Raw genomic sequence first — 12,921 nt, forward strand, 5'->3', positions numbered from 1 at the left:
CAAGAATACAGATAACTTGAGTAATTTAATTACTGAAATTGCCTAATAGTTAGAGAACTTTGCTCTCTGCAAAGAATGTATACTTTCATTTAAGGATATTTAAAACTGATCACCCCCAAAACCCTATTCTTATATATTCCCCCAAAGTAAAAATTTTACTAGCTACAGTACAGCAAACTAGAATCTCATAGCAAAATTTTAGCCAAATACTTGCAAAAATCAAGTTAGAAATTTTAAAGAATTAATATAAATTCATGTCAATTTATAATGGAAATAAACTATCATTAAGGAAAATTATAGCATATCAAAATATACAGGTTGGGGGAAATTATACTCAAAGGTAACTTTATAGCATTAAAGATTTAATATTAATGAAAGAAGACAGTGGAAATAAATGAGCTCAGTTGAAAACAGAACAAAACAATAAGAAAAGTCAAGAAATGAAACAAAAGTAAAAAGCAAAACTGATGAATTAGAAAATAAAGAAAGTAGTAACCATACACCAAATATCTGAGAAATGGAATAATAAGGAAAATAATGCAGGGAAAATCCTTGGCCAATTTTTAGGGAAAAAATGAGAAAAATCACAAATACATGGAAATAAAAGGTAATATAAAAAACAGTCATGGGGATGATTTTTAAAATATTATTATAATTATATGCCTAGCACAGTTTGAAATAATAAATGTATATACTTCTAGCAAAGTACAAATTACCACAACTGACTTAAGAAACATGAAAACTTTAGGTTATAATCATAATTTTAAAAACTTCTGATAATGAAAATTTATCTCCAAAAATGTTCACCACATCCATAGAATTATACAGAAGAGTTCTGTCAAGTTTTCAAGAGACATGAATACTGATATTTAGAAATGTTTAAGAATATAAAAAATGTAGAAACAAGGATAATTAAATTCTGAAAAGAAAGATTATGGCCTACACAATTCTTAAATTCACAGGCAAAAATAAAAATTTATTAGAAGCAAATAAAAACATTAAAACAATGGTTGTATATTAAAAGAATGACATACTTAGAAAACATGGCAGTTACCTAATATTTATTAACAAGAATTTTATTTTGATTTAACATTTGAATACGCCAAAGGAAAATAACATTCTTATTTCAAATACATGAGGAGCATTTTGCTAAATTCAGTGCTCATTTCTAATTTTTAAAAACCTTAGAATCCAGAAATATATGACTACTTCCTTAACACAAATAATAACTTGTTAAAGAAACAGTCTGTGAGCACAAATGCACTCTAATGGAAATCAAGAGCAATTCAGGAAGACCAGTATTACTACATTTTCCTAAAAGCTATAGCCAATGTACAAGAACATGAAAGAATACTTATAACTATGACCCTGCAGAAAGAAAACATTTTGTGATCTATTTTATTTACTTAGAAACTGTAAAAGGCACAGCTGGTGTAGGTACAAATAACAGAAAATTATAAAGCACCTTGTTGAAAAACATAGAAATATGAAATATTCTATAATAAGACTCTACTAATATAATGTGAATATTATAGTCATATGTGAAAAAAATCTTAGGTTTAATCTTAATAGGAAATGTACAGAAATTATTAAATATATTGTGAGAGAAAAAATTTGAATATATAAAAAAGGCAATTCCATTTTCCTAGATGGAAAAACTAATTAATTGGTAAGATGTCAATTCTTCCCAAATGATAAGATTAATATAATTCAAATTAAAATCCCACTAGGACATTTCTGGAGTCTTTAAAAAGCAATTCTAAATTATATTAGGAACATTAAATGGGTATCATCTAAAAATAAAATTTTGAAAGAGGCCAAGATTTAAGAAATGTGAGGAAGTATGGTATACATATTAAATTAATATATGTTCAAATTTATAAGGTATGTATTATATTCACTGCAAAATTGATTATATATTCTATCATGTTAATGACAAAAGGAAGACAAATTCATTAAATAGTACTATGACATTAAAGCACAAATTATATTTTCATGATTATATATTTTCCAAAGTAATATATGTGGTCAATACTAAAGATTTAAGTATAGAAACTGACAGCTACATTAGTGCTGAGGCAGTGTGATTCAAATTCACATAAATGCTGGGCACAGTAAAAAATTTAAGTACACAGCAGACCTTGACAAAAGGGAAGAAAGGACGGAGAAAGGAAGGAAGAAGGAAGGGAAGAAGAGGAATCTTCAGGTACCAGGGAGAAAACACACCCAAACTAGAGTAAACTGATGCCAGAAAGTTCCAAGAGATCATGGATCCTATCATGTATCAGGGTGGGGTCTATCCAATCATGCCTAATACTTTTGAACACTTTTTTCACCCCAAACCCTATGCAAGATTCTAGAGCTATCAGTTATCTCTTCATATGATGGAAATGAAGGATCCCCAGATGTTCAAGAAAGACTAATCTGAAAGATGTATTGATACCAAAGAGGAATCCAAGAAAACAGAAGTAAATCAGTGAGAAGAGGAACACTTCGAATAACTATAAAATCCAAAAGATTTTTAAAAAAAATTTAGGAAAATATAGACCTACCTTTTTTTTTTTTTGGTGCTGGGGATTGAACGCAGGGCCTTGTACTTACAAGGCAAGCACTCTACCGACTGAGCTATCTCCCCAGCCCTAGACCATTATTTTTTAATGGAAAAAGGAAGGAAGGAAGGAAGGAAGGAAGAAAGGAACTTCTAGTATTAGAAGTTGAAGTTAACAACATTGCCCAAGAGGTAGAACAAAAAATTGGGAAAATTGGAGACAAAGATAAAAACATTAGAGAATAGTGTGTTAATGAACATTTTGTCACTGTGACAAAAAACAAAATTCAGCTTAGAGGAGGAAAGATTTATTTTGGCTCAAGGTTGCAGGGGTTCACTGGCTTCATTACTTTTTGGTCTGTAGTGAGACAGAAACTCATGGCAGACGGTTATGGTGGAGGAAAGCTGCTGATCTCATGCCAGAGCAAAGGGAAAGCGGGAGGGGCTAGGGACAAGATAGGCTCCCCAAGGGCTGACTCCCTTCAACTAGGTCCTACCACCTACAGTTTCTACCACCTTCAAATAGTCTATTTAGCTATGAATCTTTCAATGGAGTAATTCATTGATGTCAGAGCCCACATGATACAATCACTTCCTAAAAGCCTATCTCTGACTATGCTGTACTGGGGACAAAGCCTTACAAATATGAGCCCTTGGGGGATATTCAAGATTCAAACTATAGTAATAAAATAAGGAGGTCTGAACTCTAAAATATTAGATTTCAGAAAGAGAACAGAGAAAAATATGTAAGAAAAAAATAAAAAATAGATTTCTCAGAACTTAAGAAATATCCAGATTAAATTTCCTGTCAAGTGCCTAATACAGTGGAGACTGCTCTGTTTTATAATGTCACTGTAACATACCATGCCATTAACTAATTAATTATATTCTCATGAAATATACTGATGTGGATACTGCTGTCAAGGAGCTCCAAGAGTCTTCTAAGGAGTTTGGATAAGTGTCCTCCAAAGGCTCATGTGTTAAAGGTTTGGTAACCACCCTGCAGCACTATTGATAAGTGATGGAAGCTGTAGGAGGTGGGAACCTAATGGAAAGAAGTTAGGTCTTCGGGGGCATGCCTGTGAAGGAGACTCTGGCCTTTCATTTTCCTTTCTCTTTGCTTCCTGACTGCCATGAGGTAAGCAGCTTCTTCTACCCTGTGCTCCTGCCATGATGTCCTGCCTCATCACAAGCCCAAAAGCAATAAGGTAACTGACCATAAACAGAAACCTCTGAAACTGAGCCAAAATAAGCCTCTCCTCTTTATAAGTTGGTTATCTAAGGTATTTTGTCGTAGTGACAGAAAGCTGGCTAGCACAGACTAGTATGAAGATACATGGGAAAAGCAGCCCAGAGCATCTTTATGTAGTTACAGGATCAACTTCACTATATTGCCAAGGGGAACACTTTTAGAAATGTTCTGCTATTAAAAGCAATATTCACAATAGTCAAAAGGTGAAAACAACCCAAGTATCTATGGATGGATGAATGGATAAACTGTGGTATATGCATACAATGTAATATAATTCTGTATTAAAAAGGAAGGACTATTCCAAGACATGCTACAATACTGATGGATTTTAAAGACTTTATTCTAAGCAAAATAAACCAGTCACAAATGGTCAAATACTGTGTAATTTCACTCACATGACATATTACACAGTAGTCAAAATAATAGAGAAAAAGTAAGATGATGGTTTCCAATATCTTTTGGGGATAGAAGAATGGGGAGTTACATTTAATAAGTACAGAGCTTCAGTTTTGCAAGATAAAAAATTGTGGAAATGGATGAGGATCATGGTTGCACAATAATGTCAATGTACTTCAAGCTACTAAACTACACATTTAAAATGGTAAACTTTGATAAATATATTTTACCATAATGAAATTTTTTAAAATAAAATGTTTAGGTAGAACTTGAGAAATCAAACATTTTAATTTTCCCTTTTCTAAAAGAGAAAAGAATGAAAGAAAAACTTTCATTTAAAATTTTCAACTGCATATGTCTTGATGTGTACATACATATAACATACATGTGGGTTTAGCATTTTTCCACCCAATATTGAATTTGAGGTCTATATAGTGATCCAAAGTGCATAGGTCAGGGCTGGGGTAGTGGCTCAGTGGCAGAGCACTCACCTAGCATTTATGAGGTACTGGGTTCAATTCTTAAAACCACATATAAATAAAATTTAAAAATAAAGGTCCTTCAACAACTGTCTCTAAAAAAAACAAAGTGCATAGGTCTTCATGCAGATAATCACATGACTATGTACAGTAACTCAGGCTATAATTTTACTGAAAATGTCTTTAAGTTCATGGTGGTCAAAATTATACTTAACCTAGCATCATTTTCTTACAATTATATGGCCTAACATAAATGATTAATGTGCAGAAAATAAAAATGAAAAAGAAAAACAAAACTGGGTGGTCATAGGAGCTTTGCGTTCTTTAAATAGAATGTTCCAGAACATTAATTTTATAATAGCATACATTTGAAATACAAAGCAAAGGAAAAAGTGTGTCTCCTTTAGCTTTCTCTGACAAATTACTTTTCTTATCTTTCTCCTCTCCTCCCATTATCCTCTTATCAGGTTGAAAACAAACTTTTAAAAATTATCTTCTGTTCCATCTCAACCTTGAAAGACGGTTAGCATTACACCAACACTTGGTGTGTATGCATCTATTTATGGCCTCTGAGTAGGAAGATTTTATGAGCTCCCTGATAACTCAGGTCTACTTTAACAATCTCTCTTAAGTAATGAAAATTCTTCACTTCTTTTTTGTTGGGCCATTAGTGGAAAAAGAAACAGTTGAAATCTATGTTTTAGGTTTAAACCATTATTTAATGTGTTCATTTAAGAAACATTTTAATCCTGATTAAAGCTTAAAAATATAGTCTCATATACTAAATGATTCCATTTATGTGAAATTCTATAAAAGGCATAACTTTAAATACAGAACAAAGACCAGCAGTTGTCTGGATCTGGGGATTGGAAGAAGGGATTCATGTGGAAAAGCCATATGTAACTTCTTGATAGGGAGTGATGGTCATTGATTATAGAAAATACTACAGTTCATCATATTTTTTTTTTGCAGTGCTGGGGATCGAACCCAGGGCCTTGTGCTTGCAAGGCAAGCACTCTACCAACTGAGCTATCTCCCCAGCCCCAGTTCATCATATTGTATGCTGAAAATGGGTGACTATTATTCTGTGCAAATAATTACTCGATTTTTCAACAGTGTTTTATTAAAAAAATATTCTCAATGCTAACTTTCATTGTAATGGTATATTTCTCAATTCTGTATATAATAGATGTTTTACTTCATTTGTAAACATAATTGGAATTACATAACCTATCATAGCTTATTCTTATAATTTCAGATAAGCACATTGTATATTACATAATCTTCAAAATCACCATTTTTAGAGTCTACCTAATGTTCAATCAAGTGACAGGATTTAATGGTTAAAATTATTTAACCACTTGTCTATTGTTAGTTACATTGTTATCAGCAGTTGTTATCTAACCATTACCGACAAGAAATTTCTGCATATAAAGGTTTCCTTCTTCAAAATCCAGGATTATTGTTTAGGATCTATTTCCAGAAGTATAACATTCAGCCAGAGGGTATAAATATTTTTATTGCTCTTGCCAAAAGAGTCATACTAATTTATATTGCTTTCAACATTGTTTAATGTTCTTTTCGTCTTTCCAGAATTGGATATTACCATCTTTTAATCTTAAAGACTTCCTAAACTCTCCTTATGGCCTTTTGGCCATAATTACCTCCTCCAATATTTTTTGTGTCAAGCTTTATTAAGTTTCTTTTTTCTTTTTGTTCAGGTCTTCATTCCTCCTTTTTCTCATCCTTGTTCCTCTCCTTCATCCCCCATTCCCTTGTGACTCCCCCCACCAGACACACATCCTACTGGTTTATATAGTAATTAATGTTTTTATTCTTTATCAAGTGGATCACATCTACTATAATATAAATTTTGAAAGGAATGTTTCTCTTTGACCAAAATAGAACTTAAGGCACAGGAACAACAATAGCTCTTCCCTGGAACATAGTGAGGAAAAGGGCAGGAGAAACTAAGTGCATTTTGGAGAACAGAGTGTCAGGGACCAAAGATTGCAGATTATCTTAGGGACAGACAGCCTGTGAAGGCAGATTATTCAAGGCATAGGACATGAAGACTGTCAAACTCTCCAACTTCATCCCTATACTGGTTCTGACTGAATCCTCCATTTACTAGTTCTTACGCACATTGCACATATTAACTTCTCTAAACCTCTGTTTTCTCATCTATGACATACCTTGTCACTTCTTTTCTTAATTCTTGCCTTGAGAAAGCAAAAACCTGAGGACAGAAGATTAATGTGGTCTGGTGAAAAACAGGCACATGATAAACAGCTAAAGGAATAAATGAATTAATTATTTTCCCTTCCCAATTTGGATGATTAATGTGGTCTGGTGAAAAACAGGCACATGATAAACAGCTAAAGGAATAAATGAATTAATTATTTTCCCTTCCCAATTTGGACTCTGGCATCTTTCATTTCATTGACTCTCCTAGAAACCTTTAGTTTGTTCATTGTACACTCTCTTGGCAACTGCCAACCTATAGTAGTGCTTTACTTTCCCCACCATATAATGTGAAAGGAAACTTGAATTATCTCTCCTTTTCTTCTTCGAAACCATCACTTTCAATGACATAAAATCCTACTTATTCCCCCCATTAAAGGACCCCCCATCCCCCCAAACCCTCTCTTCACTGTGATTGTCTCACTAGGGCCTATTATCTTTCAAGTGGATTATGGTATCCACTTCCTAACCGATCTTCCCACCATGCAATTCTTCACTCATGCCTCCTCCATGCCCACCAGGCTTCTCGTTTGAAAATGCAGACATCAAATTACCTGTCAATTTTCCAAATGAAAACCTTGCAAAGTTTCCTATTACCCATGGAGTAAAGTCTAGATTATTTAGAACTGCATTCTATTTACCTTCAAACCTGAGATTTACTTCCCTTAAACTTTTTAAAAAAATATTTATTCCTTTTTAGTTATATATGACAGTAGAGTATATTTTGACATATCTATAGAAACATGAAGTATATCTTATTCTAATTAGGATCCATCTTGTGGTTGTACGTGATGTGGCGGTTCATTGTGGTGTATTCATATATGTACATAGGAAAGTTATGTCAGATTCATTCCACTGACTTTCCTATTCCTATCCCACTCCCTTCACTTCACTCCCCTTTGTACAGTCCTCTTATCTCCTTATATTGCTCTCTATTCAATGAGAGAGCATATCAAAACCATCCATGTTACACTGCAAACATGATCTATTTCAACTTTTCTTTTCTTTTCATATCCTCTTCTCTTTACCTTGTCCATATCATAATACCTACATATTTCTGTCAGACATGCTCTGGTCCAAACTGGTATAAATTCCTAAAATAGTATGTTTATTGTTCTGGCAAAAACTACATTATAGGTCATTAGTAACTCATGCAGTGAATTGAATGCTATGAGGAAATTTACAAAATCTTCACAAGAGCTAGGAACCAGTTTATCTGAGAACAATACCCCAATACTCTATCCTCTTGTACGTGACTCCAGCATCACAGCTTTGACCATTCTTTCAGAGCTCATAACAAAGCTATTCTTCTGTTACCAGAAGACAAAATCCACATACCCGCTACATCTATTGCTCACTTCTATATTAATGTCTCTATGGACACCTCTTACTGCTGAACTTTAGGTCATGGGCAAGCATCCTGTGTCAAGTAAGGCCAGGAAGGAGGTTTGTGCCATCAATGGTGGGTAGGAAAGAAGTTTCCCAATTATTACAGGAGTGTTTGTTTAAAGAGGTTAGGCAATTAGAGAATCTTTTAACCATCCACTACATCCTTCTTTGATAACCAAATTCATGTTCTCCTTCCAAGACTTGTTCTCTGTGATTGGAGCCAATTTTATGGAGCATACTCCTACTGTGGTCCTTAGTGTATTAGATGTATGCCTTTGCATTACTCTCACTCATAAACTCCCTGAAATCCTTGAGTGTCTTGAGTGTGCCTGATCTTTCTTTGCCTTATTCTCTTCTATTTGACATGTATCTGATGTCTGGGATATGGCAAGGACATAATAAATGTTGTTTATAGGAGAACAAGTAAAAATTGAAGAAGTTCCAATTCAAATGTTCTTTATCTGCAAATATTTTAATAAGATACCTTCAGCTGAATTTTCTTTTGCTCCATACCCCCAATTCAAGATTTTAAACTCTGCTGCAATAATAAAGCACTATAATGCACAGAATGTTTAACAAATACTAAAAAACCTTTTTAAGTAGTATGTGGTTTTGTAATATGCCCAAGGGAAATTGGAACTCAAATATGAGTCTTCCCAAGATTTAGCAAAACACAAGCAATTTGAATTCAGGATTCCATGATGGCATTAACAAAGATGTGACTTTGAAATACAAACAGAGTAGTGGGGAAGAGTTCAGTGTAGGGACTTCAACTGTAAAAACCATTTTAAATGAGTTCTGTTTGTTTTGTTAATAACTGTGGGATTTGCCTCGACATTACTTTGTCTTTGCCATCATAAAGTGGTCTCCAAGGATCTGCTGACAGCTTCATGAGCTGATTGTGACAACAGCCTATGTCCAATGAAAAGGAATAGGCAAGTAGGGAGTACGTATTTTTATAAGTGAACATAAAGAGAACAGTGAATAAAAAAGTCCCCTTGAAATATATATGCCTAACTTTTTGAAATACAGTTTGGTCATCCAGAGCCAATTCAAGGTATTTAACATCCATGGTTGATAGTCACATAGAAGAAATTAGATGTCATGAATCCATTAGTGCTAGGAGGGGGATAATTCATATGGAGACTGAGTAGTGGCTCCTGTCTATCCTGGTCTCCCAAGTTGTGTAATTCAATGACTCTGAAATCTTATAAACAATGTATACAAGGGATGAGGTTGAGGCAGCAGAGGTGCAGCACAGAAAATGCCAATTTTATTAGAAAACACTTGAGAAAGATACATCTCTGGTCCACCACAATACCTGAAATTAACGGTGGAAAAGCAAAACAAAATTCATATTGAAATCCACTCTTCTCACCACATTTTAAAAAAAGATGAAAAAATAAAGAAAATGAAAACATTGACACTGAGCCTAGATCATCCATCCCCTGTCAAGTAATGAACCTTCCTTGCTCTGGGAAGAAAATTTTATGACCTTCTACAAGCTAAAGGCATTTACCATATTCATGAGTTTTTCATTAAAGAGCAAAAAAGAATCCAGTTTAAATTCCTCAAATAGTATGTTTATTTTTGCAGGTAGTATGCAGAGCTATTTGAAACATTCTGAGAGTATTTCAGTATCATAGATAATTCACTTTCCAATTATGACAGCCCAGGTTTAATTTCATGGTAGACTTGGTCAGCAAGGAAGGATGGACTTGCATTCATCTGTGGTCTCAGTACAGTTCTTGGCTTAATCTCACCAATTACAGGGCAAGCTATGAGGGACCATTAATTAAAGTTCTAAAGACCATGTGGAACATAGATGTTTATTCAATGAAACTACTATTTTCTCAGCCTGTTGTCAAAGTGTGTGAATAAGGATTTTCTACATGTAGAAAAGAGAACATTTCAGAAATATTTGTGCTTCCAAATTTTAGACCAAAATTCAAATGTATCTCCTAATAAATTTCAATAGTGCTAATATATGCATTTAATTCAATCATTTTTATATTCTTTTCTTCTCCGGAAACGATCAACCTATTAATATCTGTGGCTTTGGTAGATAGCAAAATTGTGTTTTTACAGCTATGATTGTCCCAGTCAATACATAACTGTGACTTCTGTTTTCCAGTAGTACTTCAGTACTAGATTTCTCTCTGTTACTGTTTCATTCAGCATCTCTCCTTGATCTATATATCTTCCTTTTATTCTTTCCCTCCTCTACTCTCATCTGACTTTCTTCATTGTTAAGTTGAATAATATAGAATTGAGGCATATTTTAATTATGAAATATCCTGTACCTTAAATAATTGGAAATGATAATACTGCCAACCTCATTGGGTTTCTGTGAGGATTCAAAAAGTTAATGCAACCCTCCATATATGAGGGCTCTGTATCTGTATATTCAATCAACCTTAGATGGAAAAAAAAATTTAATTGTGTCTGGTCAAGTGCAGTAACACACATACCTGTAATCCCAGTAGCTTAGGAGGCTGAGGCAGGAGGATTACAAATTTGAGGCCAATCTCATCAACTTTGTGAGGCCCTAAGCAACGTAGCAAGACTCTGTCTCAAAATAAAAAATAAAAAATGGAGGGGATGTGGGTCAGTGGTTGAGCACCCCAGAATTCAATCCCTGGTATAAAAAAAAATCTGTACTGAACATGTACAGACTCTTTTCTTATCAATATTCCCTAAATAATACATACTAACAACTATGTACATAGCATTTACATGGTATTAGGTATTATAAGTTATATAGACATGATTTAAAATATACAGGGGAGTATGTGTAGGACATATGCAAATACCACTTCATTTTATATGAAGGTTTTGAGCATCTTTGGATTTTGGTATTGGGGAGGGCACCTGAATCCAATCACCTGTGGAAACCCAGGGATGACCTTATATGTAAAAATGCTTAGAACAGTGCTAGGTACAGAATAAAAGTTATGGAAGTAGAAGATAGTAAAAATTATCTTAATTTTGGCAGTTAGTTATTGAATATAATTTTATAATCCTTTTTCTTAATTTGGAAGCAAATGAGTAAAATTTCTAGCATTTCTATTAGAAAAATATTGGAAAAACACCTTCCTCTTTGCTTTTCAGTTTCCTCTCTTGACTTTAGGGATTCCCAGAATTGCCAATTTTTTTACGACACTGTTCCTTCATCGATTTGTTTGATGACAAAACCTCTAGCCTTCATCCCAGAAAAATGCCTGCATATACAATATTTTACATATTATTTCACAGGTCTCATGGACATCTAAAGCCCATCTATTGACCCTGAGGTGTCCATAAACCCTATTTAGAAAACTGTTTCACAGAGAAAGTTTTTTTTTACGTTGATTGGTACCAGATTACACAAATGTAAAATAAGGTATATGCTTATGAAGATACAAAAGCAAGAAGGAGAGAGGCACTGTGAAGGGGGAGAATGGAAGGAAAGGGCTCTTTGGAAAATTTTTATTGTAATTATATAAACAAAGTAGCTACCATGGGAAAAGTGTAAATATAGTGGGATGTGTTTGTACATATTTGAGGCTTCAGCATTATTTTATTTTGCATTACATTGGAGGTTCATCTTTTGAGGGGTCAGAGGCACAATTTATTCAAGCCCTGTTGGGAGACTAACAAAGATGTAGTTAAGGGAGAAGGACAGAGAATCTGGGAGCAAAAGAGCTAGAGATTGTATTGGGGTTCTCTTCCTTCACTTCCTTGCTTTGGACAGGATATTACATTTCTCATGGCCCTGGCTTCCTTGACTTTCATAAGAATATCACTCTAGGTTTATTGGGGAGATTCTGAAATAGACATATTAAGGTGCCTAATGCTTGTAAAGTTGCCTTCTCTTTGTGTTTAACAGTAAAATTTTGCTTAGTGAACAGATGATAGTGAAGTCTGCTTCCCACATTATTTTAAGAACAATTTCATGAATTGTCACACCACAACTTCCATATGATCAATCCTATCTGAGTGACAGGTTTAATTTAGATTTACTTTTTAACTGCAAAATTTGACTTTAGAAACACAATTTTGGCATACTGTTGCTATCCTGAGAATAAGACGTACCTAAACAACAAAGGGAAATCGTTCATGTGCCTGTTTTATTTTATTAGGGAGGTTATAGGAAAAGAAAGCTAAAGAGGGAAATAAATGAAAAGGTAAAAATGGGTGTGATATACCTGCATTCACATATGTATTTTATAACAAATTATATTGATATTGATTTTAAAATTGCAAATTAAGATAAAATAATTATTTTACCTTTATTTATAGCCTTCTACTTGTTTCATAGTCTAATTGGTCAAGAATAACATCACATCTGGCATGGTTTACATTTTGTTTGTGGTAAAAACTTCATACTATTTGATTAGTTAAGAATTTCACAAAAATTCCTTCTTCTTGTGTTATTTCCAAGAATTAATTCATTGTAAATAAGGCAATTTTTCTTATCTTATAAATGAATTTCCACTGGGAAGAACTACTATTTCTTTAATTCTGTCCTATTCATGTCTTGTGCCAAATATATTATTTTGATATAATCAAATATTTCCACAAGATTCATTGATCAAATATCCTCTCAGAAAACCTAAATATTGAGATGGATA

This window comes from Sciurus carolinensis, chromosome X, assembly GCF_902686445.1.
Source record: "Sciurus carolinensis chromosome X, mSciCar1.2, whole genome shotgun sequence".
In the NCBI taxonomy this organism is placed as follows: domain Eukaryota; kingdom Metazoa; phylum Chordata; class Mammalia; order Rodentia; family Sciuridae; genus Sciurus; species Sciurus carolinensis.